The following is a 14,767-nucleotide window of genomic DNA, read 5'->3' on the forward strand; positions in this document are numbered from 1 at the left end:
GCAAGAGTAGATTTGCACAAAAGGAAATGGCTTGTAATGGACAGGTGCAAAGTTATCGATGGTTACTGCCTCGTGCAATAAAGATGTTGTATCACAAGACGGCTGCTCGATTTGTCTCACTAACAAACTAAACACAACATTTTTTAGAGGGTATAGCAGCCATGGCAGTTTGTCTTAAAACAACAACAGTAATCTCCATATTTAGACCTTTTTCTAAAAATCCATTTTCGACTTCAATCTGAAAATATTGACTTCATTTTCACATAAGTGAGTTTTTTTTAAAAGTGGCAGGTAATTTTAAATTCTATCAGCTCAACACACAGCGAACACACCAACTGTTTGTATGCTGTGTTGCACAGTGTGTTGCTAGCTAAAGGCCCAGCTGCTGTATTTCACAGGGAGAGAAAGAGTGAGAGATAACTTTACTCTGAGAAAGATGTAGGAAGACAGGCACGACATTTGAGAAAGAAAAGAGGTTAGATTTAAAGGTAAGGACTGCTCAGTGATGCTCGATAAACTGCAAATTTAAAGCTCACATGTCAGAATTTTAATCACATATTGGATTGGTATATGATGTGTTTTGATAAATAATGTAGTTTCATTTTGTGAAATGTCCTGCAAAACAAACAAAACTACACTAAATCTGTGTTATTCAAAAGTTGTACTAATATATTATTGTATTATTATATTAATATACATATATTTAGAACAAGGTTCTGTTACCTTTCTACAAAAATTGTTCGAATCAGGAGCTACTTTTTGCTTTCTTACTTTGAGTACTTTACTTGAGTAAAGAAGTTGCTTCAGCAGTTTTACTGGAGTATTTTTTCAGTATTTCTACTTAAGTGAAGACAGTCTGCACTTTTGCCACCTCTGCCCACAGCACAAACTACGTGAAACATATGTGTATTTAGTTTTTAACACATTTGTGTGGTAAGTGAAAAGTCACTCAATTGCATCAAATGCTCAAATCGAACGAGTGAACGTCTTTCACTGTTTTTAAGATATTTGTGTTGAAACATGACAAAAATGCCTGGAAGTCTGCCAGTGGACTATTTTAAAAATATAGTCAGTATCTTGAAATGAATTTGATGTATAAGGCTAAGAATTCACAGCAATCATTTATGTTCATTATATATTTTGAAACTTTGAGTCATAACATTTTTATTCAATTCAGAGACTATCAGCTATCTATGCCAGCACCCTGGCATAGACTTTCCCAGGGAGGCTGAGGAATGTGATCCCCCTATAGTTGGAACACACCCTCTGGTCCCCCTTCTTAAAGATGGGGACCACCACCCCGGTCTGCCAGTCCAGGGGTACTGCCCCTGATCTCCACGCAACATTGTAGAGGCGTGTCAACCAGGACAGCCCTACAACATCCAGAGCCTTCAGGAACTTGGGGCGGACCTCATCCACACCAGGGGCTCTGCTACCAAGGAGTTGTTTAACTGCCTCAGTGACCTCGCCCCCGGAAATTGGCGGGTCATCCCCGTCATCCCCAGACTCTGCTTCCTCCTCGGAAGATGTGTCAGTGGGATTAAGGAGGTCCTCCTTCATATCACTTCTATGAAAATAACATGTCATGTCATGTCACTCAAAAACGAATTTAAATTAGACCTGATACAGTAAGATTATTAGAGATAAATACACCAATGTTTGTCTCATACTCAGACAAATAATTGTTCCTTTCATCATACTAAATCATTAAACACACATCCCAGCTCAAAACATCATTCTGAGAAACCTTCCTTTAGCCAGCTGAAGAATCTTTAAGAGCACAGAACCTACGCCAACCAGAACAAGGAAGAAGACGCTGCAGAGCACATTCATGTTGATAACAGCTGATGACACTTTGCATAGGATTTCACTGAAAAGCATCTGTTATATAATCAGCCCAGCAGGACAAACAGCACACTGGAGCAAAATGAGTTAAAGCCAAGTTACTCAAATAAATCTAAGCCGCAGTGGTGACTGAAGACCAAACCTCTGGACTCAGGAATACACAGACTTTGATTTGGGTTTCCATTATGGCGACCCTTAAAGGGAGCAGCCAAAAGACAACAGTGAAGAAGAAAACTTGCCAGAAAAACATGAACTAATTAAGAAGGAGACTTTTTTTGACATGTCTATTCCAAACTACAGATCCTGATTCATTTTGACTGCAGGAAAGACCTGGAAAAACTTTCAGGCTTTTGTCTTTAACAGTTTTTAAGCTATTTGTGTTGAAAAATGATAAAAATGCCTGGAAGTCTGCCAGTGGACTATTTTAAAAATATAGCCAGTATCTTGAAATGAATTTGACGTATGAGGCTAAAAATTCACAGCAATCATTCATGTTCATTATATATTTTGAAACTTTGAGTCATAACATTTTTATTCAATTCAGAGATTATCGAGCAGAAGGTCCACGTTGATTTGAGATGGGGTGACCCATATGAGAAACAGAAAATACACTATTATTACATGTTTATATTTTCTGTTCATATGTTCTTTGAGAGTTAAATAAAATGGTTAAATACAGTTATGTTAAATACATAAATGTATGATGTAATTTATTAAGTGTCACAATTTTACACAGCATAAATATGTTGTGCTTTGCTTGAATAAATAAGCCACAAGGAGAGTAAAACTGAATTTTTTTATTTATTGACAGTAAGTAATAATACAGTAGCTGCAGAACTGCCAAACACCCCAATAATCCTATTTGGATGATATGCATCAGTGGCAGAAACACAATCATATAATAATGAAAAACAAAACAAACAAACCCAAACAGACAACTTAGTTTAAAAACCTTCTAGCAAAATATGTTTTCTAAGTTATGGAAGCTGCTATAGAGTCTTCTCTCTGCCAATGTAAGGATATATATCTGAAAGCAAAGGCTCCTGATGCTTGGATTAATAATTGCTAATTTGATTATTCTTCCTTTAAGGCTTTTTTCACTGCTTGAAGAATTCCTTTGTCCTGTTCCGGAAGCTTTTCCCAATAATGACGTAGAGAATGGGGTTAAGGACACAGCTGAAGAAGGTTAAGTAAACAGATAACTCTTCGATTATTAGCACTATGATGTTACATTTCAGAATGTGAGTGTATTGGAGAACTTGTAGTAACTTTGCCACGTGGAATGGCACCCAGCAGATCAGGAATGCCAGCAGAACTGCCAGGATGAGAGTCGTGGTCTTCTGCTCTGTTCTCTGTGGGTTTAAACCCTCCATTCGCCTCTTTCTCAGAGTTTGAATAATTCTGACAGCGCAGAACAAAATAATGATAACAGGGATGATAAAGTTGAATATTATGACTCTCACGTCCATACAGCACATATTGATCTAGTGAAGTTAAGGCAGGGAAACAGTGAGTAAGATTTGACTGAGAGTTGAATATTAACTTATTGTAGATGAAATTGGGGAAAGCAAAGACCAAACCCAAACTCCACACAAACAGACATCCCAGTTTGGCATTAAATGGCCTACTCATCAACTCATGAAAAAGTGGGTGCACCAGTGCCACATAACAATCTAAGCTAGCCAGAACAAGAAAGTAGATATTGCAAAATTCATTCATTCTCATAACAACTGGTACCAGCTTGCACAGGCTTTCACCGAAAGGCCAGTCATAGTGGGCTCTTTCAGTATCAGTGTAGAAGGGCAAACCGCACACCAGAAGAAGGTGAGTTCCAGTCAGGTTGCTCAAGTAGATCTCAGTCACAGTGCAGGCCTTCTTGTGGAGGCAGAAAACCATCAACACAAACACATTAAGGATGAATCCAAGCACGCTGGCGACATAAGCTGGAGCAATAGTTAAGATTAAGTTATTGCTGCCAAGAATGATGTTATGACAATGGTATTCACTTGTGTTGCTTTGGTTTCCAGACATCTTCAGTGTCACGAATTAAGTTGGCAGGGATGCTGGAGGGAAATAAAGGATACCAAAATAGAAAACATAAATATAATTTTAACTGCTATTGTTCTAACATAATTTGTTATGATGACAGAAAACATAGATACAACCAATTCTGAATAAGACTGATATATAACTAACAGGCTTCAGACCCTGAGCGACCTGAATTGGATAAGGAGAAAAGGGATGGATTGATAGTATTTGATTCAATTTTAAAGACCATCATTATGTTAGAAAACATTCATAAACAATGCACATTTTACATCATATTTAGAGCTGAGCGTGCTTTCCAGCACACTGTAAAAAAGAAAATGTTGAGAAAACGTAAAATTTCAAGGCAACATGATGCAAGAGATTTTTGAGTTTTCTCAACTTTTGCCAACTGTTGTTGACTCAACTAAGATTTACAAGTTCTGCCAACTTGGATCTTCTTGTTCACCTAATTAGGATAATCCTGGAAGTCTAACGAAGAAATTCTGGTTTCAATGCCATGTATTTCTGCCTTCACCAAACACAGATATTCTTGTTGAGTAATCATACAATTCTTACTCCAGTGAGTTGAAAATTTACCTATATAAACAAAGGAAAATGTATGTTGTTATTATACTTGAAAAAACACTTAATAGATATAGAATAAAACAAAGCACAATTCAATGTTATCTAAAAGCTTATTTATTTTGTTCAACAGTCTTTTCAGTACATTTCAGAATGTCATGGGTAGTAGGGTGAATTTCTGTTAAAAAAAACAAAAAGAAAGAAAGAAAAGAAATAACAAACAAACAAAAACGTGTTGCCAGTTTCTTTTGGGTGCTTTGAGCACCCCAGCAGAAACGTTAAAATTCCAGAGTCCAGAACCAAAAAGAAAAGTGTCCAGCAACTTAATAATTCATGCACACACACCCTGACCGTCTTGTAAAAGCTGAACATAACTATTGCACATTAAATAGGGTAGTGCCACAAACGATTGCCTATGCACCCAGACATTGACATTTTACACAGGCTTACTATGATGAACTATGGAAGTTAAAAGTTATTAGAAATGTTACCATCAATGAAGAGGAAACTAACACTATAACAAATCTTTTAAAATACTACAAGACAAATTTTCACCATATATTCTCAACAATACAGATTCATCTGACTAAAATTTACATTTCGAATAATGATTTATCCACTTCACCTTCATATTGTCCGACCAGGCCAAAATAAGATGGCCTGAATTGCTTCAAAGGTAAAACTCATCTGCTTTGGATAATCAATGTTGAGGACATACAGAAGGCCAAAGAGGTGTGCCAGGGCAGTAGAGAGATCTGGAATGTTATGTAGCACAATGTCCCCTTCCAACACAACTGCATGTTCTCGCACAGGCGTATCAGCATCGTCATCTTGTAGGATGGTGAGGATGGCAACTGATGCACCGTTCAACACTGGTTCCAAAATGTCAGTGTCCTGAAGAAAAGTAAAATATGAATTATTGAAAGCTAAGAAAAACTAAAGACAAAACAAATTTCTAAAGATTTTAACTTTAACCTCTATACCATGCTGGTCGTTTGACCCATGGAGGTTTTAAGAAGAAAAGCTTATTTTCTTTTAATTAATGCCACCTTGTGAGTTTTGTACAAAAATATTTTCTGCTATGGAACAACCACTAACAATGCCCAGCTGCTGCTCAGCAGAAAAAAAGGAGTGAGAGTTATGACAACTGCAATCCCCACTATAAAATTATCTGGACTGCACTGAGAAAGTGTACATTTCTATTTTGGATAAACTCATCCTTTAAAAACATCTCATAGCAATTAGTTTTACTTGCATTACTTTTTGTACTTACTAAGCACTTCAGGAAAACCTCTGTTGCATCTTCTCTTGAGGAAAATGGGCAGGCCTCTCAGTGCCCGTTGGACACAGTGTTGGATGTCTAAAGAGTATTCAGTGGAAAACAAGAATTTCAATTAGTGAAGTAACATGGTGTACTATACACAATGCAAAATCAGAACTCTCATAGTAATGAAAGTAAAGCACAGGTCAGACCCAGCAACATGCAAAACGTACAACCCCCAACAACACCATGTTAACAATTTTACTTTCGTTTTACAAATTAAATAAAATACTGCCAAATAAGAACAAAGCAATGACTCATGACATTCATTTTTACTGACATATCCACTGATGTGTTTTGTTTGAAGCCAACATCTTTTCAGTTTCTGTTAAGAGAAAAGTATACTCTCTTCTAAAAATGTCAGATAAAGGAGCACTTCACTCACCTGTTCATCAAGTTTATCCAGGAGGTCTTCCATCTCCTCACCAAGAGCTCCTTCTTAGACCAGTACAGTTTCAGCAGGCCAGGCACAACTTTGTCAAGGGATGCATTGAAGGTCCCCAGGAGGTCTTTGCTTGTGATCCGATGAAATGTTCAGATATCTAAACAATACATTCACCAAAATATTGTCATTTACTCAGCACAGAAAATTCCTGGGTAGCTGTCTTGGACAGTCTGCACCATGTTATATGCCTGACTGTGTTATCAACAGCAAAACCTACTTCAAAAATCTCTCATGAATACGTCTTTTGCACAGGAATAGAAACACCCCCACAAAACCCAGTATCAATATGAAAATACATATTATGTTCTAAGTTGCACCAAAATCTGTGACCAATCAGATTCTGTGACCTGCCTTAGTATTCTTTCCTAACAATCTCAGACTATAGAAGTCCTATTTCTAGCACAAAAAAAAAAAATACATGCTAAGTCAAAATTATGAGATTGCCTTTCTGTTTCACAATTTCGATTTAGCATGGAGACTCTTTTTCTTGTACTGGCAGAAATGTTCAGGGTAAGGATTTCAATATAACACTGGCAAGGGCCTTGACTGGAGTGGTAGCACAAGATAATAAAGTTGGCCAATGCATTACCCCAGCAAATACCGTACTGCTTCAATATAAGTATAAATCATGCCCAATTTGAATAATAATTAAATTATAAATAAATTAGGACAGTCTTACCTCCTCAGAGGAAAACAGCGCAGGTCATCTCTCCTGGACCTCAGATACCATAGGTTGACACTCCACGACCTCTCTCCGCCTGAGAGAAAATGTTTGCAATAATGAAACATTTCAATATAATGTAGAAAAAAACGAGAAAAAAAAGTTACGGATCGGACTCCCCGATCCTTACTGCGCATGTGCAAACTCGGACCATACAGATCGCGTCTACCAGTGGAATTGTACATAAAATCAATACTCCACCAACAAAAAGGCTCTCAAAACAATACAATACTTTCCACAGCTTTGAAGGATGGGTCAGGTGTATCCTTCGTGGCCCACCCTATGCCAGAATTCATAGCGCGGCCCAGCCGATTCTAGTTTCAAACAATGGCGGCAGCCACTTAGTTTTAATATTACTCTTATTACTCTTTCTGGGTCACAAAGTAAACTTTTAAGGTATTTTCAGGCGAGAATGTAGCTGTGTAAATTTCAAATATCTGCTCAGTTTATCAAGACAACACATTTTTGCAAAAATGCTTCTACGTTTTCGGAGACGTCTGTTACCACCAGCTTCGATAGCTAGCTGGGGATTCAAGGCTCGCTAGAGCAGCGAGAACAGCGAACTCCTGGCATATCATTTTCAACCCCCCGCGCGGTCCTTCGCTAGCTTAAACATGATATATAAGTCCCTTAGATGACTTAAATATGTTATTGTTTGGCTTTTTTCAGTGCTTTACTCGTTCCACCCTCCTGGGTCCTCAGGAGGATGCAGCCTAGCGCTTGTAGAAAATCCTAATAACAGATGTCGTTAGCTTACCTGCTAGGGCAAATGGCCGGCAGCTCCGCACCTGTCCAAAAAATGGTCAAATAATACACTCCAACTTCAGACCAGGTAAAATCCGTAATGGTCGAAAAATTTTAATTTTCATCCAACTTTGGCCACGTTTGTTCAAAGTTTCTTAGCAGGTTTTCAGTTCAGAACACATCGACAAACCACTATCACACAGTCTGCTCAGACTCGTTTGGTCTAGTTCAAACTTATTCAGACCACGACGTGTGCCAGTCACCTACGGGTTTCCCACGGTTCCCAACTCGACTCAAAAATCTACTCAAAAGTTGATAATCTTTGTTATGCTCGCTAGAAAATCTTAGTTAGGACAACAATGGAAGAAATTTGTTGGGCAGACAAGCTATTTTAGGTTGTAAATGGAAAGTTTTATTTCTAAGTCAGTTTAATTTGAAAACTTTACTCAAATCAACAATTACTAGTTATCGTTTTTACAGTGCATCGCTACAGCACCAGCTACATAAAACAAGTTCACAAGTTTAGTATATCCATCCTCACATTTGCAGACAGTTTAAAACAATTTAAATTTATTATGTTTTTGAGGCTGAAGTGTTTATTATTTACATTTTTGTTTGAGTTAAACACATTACTCTAAACGTTGTTACTGCATGAGGCTGAATTTGATCAAAACACTAAACATACTGAGACAAAATCAGTTAATCTGCCGTCTACTTGTCGACACGTTACTGTACACCTAAAGACATCACTGCTTCCAAAACCTGTGCAGCTGTTAAACTGAATAAATTTCCTTTTTTATACAGATAACGCCAAAAAGTCAAAAACACTGTTCCTGATGGACAGTGATTTAGACCTTGAAAATATTCCAACTAAAGGTAAAGACATAGGAAAGTAAATTCCAAGCCAAATTAAGAATATACATACCTTGCAGGCAAATTAGTCAATTAGTCCTCCAGATGGAAAAAGAACAAACAGCCAGCTCCACTCTCTCAGTACCTTCTGCTACAGTCTTCTTTCTGAACTGCTTAATTTAAAGAAGAACTGATAGTCAAGTGATTTCAGATAAGAGAGCTATCAGACCCCGTCTATGACCACTTCCTTTACTCTTTATTGAAGTACTTAGTTATTTCTAAACATTTTTTTTTCCTCTGGGTTCATTTTATAAAAAATGACTGAAATGACTGAATTAAGGACACCCAGAGAAATTATATTTTTCATTTATAAACTTAATGCCAACATGTTAGATGTTGTCATTATCGATTAAAATACCAATATGGGACTTTGCTGTAAGAACACCATAATACTGATGAGCCAACAAAGAAAGTCAGAGACAACATGTACACAAAATGTGACGAACAGAGGTGAAACAAGTGGGGAACAAAACAGAGCTGAGGTAAGTCAGGAAATAGGAAAGGGCAGAGAAAGCAAGTAAAACTACACGACATGGCCAGAAACAGAAACTTTAAAAGTAAAGACAGGAAGTGATGAAAGGGATCAGACTACATACAAACCAGAATGGTGCGATAAGACAGACTGAGCACGACACGAAGAGACATTGTGACAGAGACAAGTAGATACGAGACACAAGGAAAATAAGGGAAGAAGCTAAATACAGCCTCAAAATCACCAGTAACAAAAGCTAAGAAGTAAGGTCTCAAGTAACAACCACAGATAATAAATTATAAAGAATCCACACAATTAGCAGAAAATATTCAGTTAAATAAAAATTTTATTTGAATGGTGCCAAATCACAAAAACAGTCACCTCAAGGTGTGTTTATATTATAAGGTAAAAGACACTAATATAAGTACAAAATAAGCCTTGCAAATTACAATAAATGTATAGAAGAATCACAGGGATATAATACCACACCAAACAAAACTATAAACAAAACTACCTTTCAAAAACGAAGAGCAGAGATTTAAATTACTCTCCAAAATATTCATGAAAAACCTCAAAACAGACGATGACACTTTATGCATAAAAGTAGATATTAATTCAATATTAAATGCCCCCCCCCCGTGTTAATGTAGTTAAATAATCCTAGACATAATTGTTGCAAAGGACATGAGTAGAATAAATATTTCATACAATAAGTTGAAGAAAATAAAATTTAGATTCTTTGACAAGAAGTCATAAAACTGTCAGCTGACACTGTTTGTTTACAATAATTAAATGAAGTGAACTCACTTTTTTTCTCTTTTGTTTTCTCTTTTTGAATACTTTTTATATTTTAATTTGTTTTTTAGATTTTTTCAAATCAGTGACCTGTCTGTCCATTGCCTAGAGCATGCATTATGGTGGTCATCCTGTGTCTTTCTGTGTCTGCTTTGTGGGCAGAGCATTGGTTCCTCACCTGTTCTGCTCACCTGCCATCCACTGATGACAATCAATGAGGCTGTACTTAAAGGCAGTGCATCTGCTCATCTACTCCGAGGGCGACTGTGGTTCAGGGGGTTGGGAAGCTCATCTTGTAACCAGAAGGTTACCGGTTCCATCCTCTCCTCTGTGTCCTTGGGCAAGACACTTCACCTGCAGCCTACTGGTGTTGGCCAGAGGGGCTGATGGTGCGATATGGCAGCCTTTCTTCTGTCAGTCTGCCCCAGGGCAGCTGTGGCTACAACTGTAGCTTACCTCCACCAGTGAGTGAATGTGAGAGTGAATGAATAGTGGAATTGTAAAGCGCTTTGAGGGTCTCGAAAAGCGCTATATAAACGCAATCCAATCTGTCAGCTATCTCATGGTGGTAACCAGGCCGTGTCTTTATGTCTGTGCTCTGTACTTGTCTTGAGTTTCCCTGCCACTTCACTGCTTAACTCACTCCTACTGCATTCAATAACATTTGACTGAAGCTTCAGATTTGAGTTTCCTTAGATGAATGAATTAATCTCTGTCTCTCTTCCACAACATGTCTTTCATCCTGTTTTCCTTCTTTCACCCCAACCGGTCGCAGCAGATGGCCGCCCCTCCCTGAGCCTGGTTCTGCCGGAGGTTTCTTCCTGTTAAAATCGAGTTTTTCCTTCCCACTGTCGCCAAAGTGCTTGCTCATAGGGGGTCATATGATTGTTGGGTTTTTCTCTGTATTTATTATTGTGCTATCTACTGTACAATATAAAGCGCCTTGAGGCGACTTTTGTTGTGACTTGGCGCTATATAAATAAAATTGAATTGAATTGAATTGAATACAGGGGCAACAATCACCAAGCACAAACAGACATCCCAGTTTGGCATAAAAACACGTTCTCATATTTTCATGGGAAAGTAAGTGTAACAGTATCACATAATAGTCTATGCTAACCAAAATAAGAAAGTAGACGTTGCAGAACGCATTCATGTTGATAACAGCTGATGACAATTCACATGCACTTTCACCAGAAAGCCACTTTTGGCCCTTTTTTATGTATTCGATCCAGAAGGGCAAACAGCACAGCAAGACAAGGTCAGCTGCAGCCAAGCAGAGCTCAGCCACAGTGCAGGTCTTCTTGTGGAAGCAGAAAACCATCAGCACAAATACGTTAAAGACGATTCGAAGCAGGCGGATGACCTTGATATAGTCTGGAGGGACAGACCACACTGTTTACATCAAGACTGCAATTATTATTGTTTTGGTTTTCAGACATCTTCAGTGTCAGGAAATACTTTGGCAAGGATGCTGCAGAGAAATAAAGGACAATATGTTCCTAACCGTGACAATTTTTCTAACATAGTTAAGATGTTATAAAATAATATAGAGATATTCCCCCAAAATATTCCAAATATATTCCCACTATTTTCCCACATTTTTCCCAGTGAATTTTAATGGACATAAAAATTGTGGCACTCAGAATTCAGGCTCAGTTTTACAACATACATGTCTTGGTGATTAGACCTAACCCTTTTAATTTTGATAAAAGCATTTATGGCTGGCTCAGGAGACCCTGAACCATCCCTTATTTTGTTCCTCATGATTACAACCAAGATCTGATCGCTATTTCTGTGGCCAAAATTGGAGATTACAACCTGATATTTCAGGTTGAATTCTAAACATATACAATTGCAATCAACAGCAGGTAGGACTAGTTTGTCATGCTTTGCCTCAGTCAATAGAAATCACCTTTCAATGTTTTTAGGCCCATGTGAACTAACACCTCCTAACGATGTTTGTGGGTTTCAGTGTCAGTGCAGAGCTGCAGTAAGAAGTGTGGCAGGTTTATCATCAGATCATCTGGGAAATAACAGTGTTTAAGTGTTGACTGTTAAAGAGTGAGGTGCAGTGCTGTCAGCTCTGATGATAAACTAGTGTTGATAGTGGCAATTCAATCACTGGTGTTTACTGTGTAAACACTAGGTTATGTCTTTCTTCAGTGATTGTTTGCATTCTTGTTATTCATCTTTGGCTCAAATAATAGACCAACCAAATAATTTTTATCACTAATGGAGCATTTAGTGATCAAAATTATATTTTAATTCTTCCATCATCATATTAGAAGGCATGCATAACTAATGCATATTTTGCATTATAATGTATTTAGTCCTGAGTGTGCACATCATAGTGTCTCCCCCACAGCAAAACCAACTTAAAAAAGGTTCACCCAAGTATGAGTATCTTCAAATATGTAGCTACATTAAACAATTTAAATTCATGATTTTAAAAAGTGTCATCATCTATGTCTGTGTCTTTACATTAATTAGCATTAGAGTAAATCATTTGTACTGTTTGGGGATGTATTTTATCAAAACATGAAGTGTGCTGAAACACAAAACAAACTTAAGAGAATCCAAGAAGAGATATCAGATTCAGACTTCTTCTGCTCTTCACTCAGCCCAGTTGTATTTATTTTTAAACATAATTTCTCAGTAATCATTTTATAAATGCACTTGACACTCTCTCTCTCAGTGTGCTTCAAGAACAGTTTCGATCTAAAGAATCCCTGTTTTCCGCATTATTTGCTTGCTTATTACCCACCAGCCTACCGTTGTTTACAGCGCTGTTGACCGCTGTTTTTTTTCTTTTTCCTTTCTTTTGAAGAGAAAGCCGCATTTCTGCTGTTCAATAGGCTACTGACCAAATTTAAACTTTTTAAAATTATGCATAATTGCAAAATGCTTAGCTGTGTCTCTAATAAACCCTCTGTAACTTTGCTCTGTTTCATTTCAGCAGCATCAGGTAATGTTCATATGTTGATTAATGGTTTTCTTTCGTTTTTGATCTACTGCTGCTAGACTGTTTCTCAAAGCTTGACTAATGCGGTCCAGAAGGATAACAGGGATGATAAAACATTCGTGTTGATAACAGCTGATGACACTTTGCATAGGATATCAGTGAAAGACCATCTGCTATCAGCCCAGAAGCTCACACAGCACACCACACATATATACACTCATAAACAGGAGCACCATTGCACATGAAAATGGTTGCAAATGCAAAAATTGAATTTCTGCTGCAGATCCCAGAAGATTAGTTGTTCCTTTGGTACTTAAGATGACAGCCAACATTTATTTATATTGATATATATATTTCTATATAACAGTGTCTGAGGGTATTCCTTTAAAAACAATGTGTAGGCGCACATCACTTATATATTTATGTATGTATAAATTATATTTATAATAGGCGAGACCTGTTTTTGGTTCTCTAAACTGTGGCATGCTTGTTATCAGATCATCGTTAGTATTGCCAGGAAATAACAGGGTTTGAGTGTACTCTGATAAAAAAGTGAGGTGCAGGCGATATGCAGTGCGGTCAGCTCTGATGGTAAACAAGTGTTGATCGAGTGATAATTTTGTTAATTTTGTTAGTTAATACATACAGTAGGTGGATGTTAGTATAGTTTTGTTAGAAGATCGTATATAAGGCACTTCACAGCAATCATCCTTCAGTGACCAACATTATTTTTATTAATATATATATCCTAATTTTAAAGGCCATCAACAGCTTAGAAAGCGTTCATAACAATTTTTATTTTACAGGATTTAGAATTTACAGCACGAGTAGATTTGCACAAAAGGAAATGGCTTGTAATGGACAGATGCAAAGTTATCGATGGTCACAGCCTCGTGCAATAAAGATGTTGTATCACAAGACGGCTGATCGATTTGTCTCACTAACAAACTAAACATGGCATTTTTAGAGGGTATGGCAGCCATGACAGTTTGCCTTGAAACAACAACAGTAATCTCCAAATTTAGACCTTTTTCTAAAAATCCATTTTCGATCTTAATCTCGAAATATTGACTTTATTTGCACATAAGTGAAGTTCTTCTTTTAAAGTGATAGGTAATTTTAAATTCTATCAGCTCAACACAGCGAACACACAAACTGTTTGTATGCTGTTTGTCGCACAGTGTGTTGCTAGCTAAAGGCCCAGCTGCTGTCTTTCACAGGGAGAGAAAGAGTGAGAGATAACTTTACTCTGAGGACGATGTAGGAAGACAGGCACGACATTTGAGAAAGAAAAGAGGTTAGATTTAAAGGTAAGGACTGCTCAGTGATGCTCGATAAACTGCCAAAAGACAAGGGTGAAGAAGAAAATGACACGAGCTAATTAAGAAGGAGACTTTTATTGACATGTCTATTCCAAACTACAGATCCTGATTCATTTTGTCTGCAGGAAAGACCTGGAAAAACTTTTTAGGCTTTTGTCTTTAACAGTTTTTCTAATATTTGTGTTGAAACATGACAAAAATGCCCGGAAGACTGGCAGTGGACTATTTTACAAATATAGTCAGAATCTTGAAATGAATTTGATATATAAGAGTAAAATTTCACAGCAATCATTCATGTTCATTATATATGTTGAAACTTTGAGTCATAACATTTTTATTCAATTCAGAGATTATCGAGCAGAAGGCCCACGTTGATTTGAGATGGGGTGACCCATATGAGAAACAGAAAACACACAATTATTATATGTTTATATTTTCTGTTCATATGTTCTTTGAGAGTTAAATACATAAATGTATGTTGTGATTTATTAAACTGTCACAATTTTGCTTACACAACATAATTATGCTGTGATTTGTTTGAATAAATAAGTCACACGGTGAGTAGAACTGAATTTGTTTATTCATTGACAATAAGTAATAATACAGTAGCTGCAG

The 14,767-nt window shown here is 37.2% G+C and overlaps 1 long non-coding RNA gene across 1 annotated transcript; it reads right to left on the reverse strand.

Moving 5' to 3' along the window:
• Positions 1-6,263: 6,263 nt before the first annotated feature.
• On the reverse strand, positions 6,264-7,950 carry LOC120434757. Its single transcript, XR_005609333.1, has 3 exons — positions 7,700-7,950; positions 6,901-6,979; positions 6,264-6,318 (listed from the first exon to the last, which is right to left on the reverse strand). It is a non-coding gene; the product is annotated as an uncharacterized LOC120434757 (long non-coding RNA).
• Between the last annotated feature and the right edge of the window lie 6,817 nt (positions 7,951-14,767).

The sequence above is a fragment of the Oreochromis aureus genome, linkage group 19, assembly GCF_013358895.1.
Source record: "Oreochromis aureus strain Israel breed Guangdong linkage group 19, ZZ_aureus, whole genome shotgun sequence".
Taxonomy (NCBI): domain Eukaryota; kingdom Metazoa; phylum Chordata; class Actinopteri; order Cichliformes; family Cichlidae; genus Oreochromis; species Oreochromis aureus.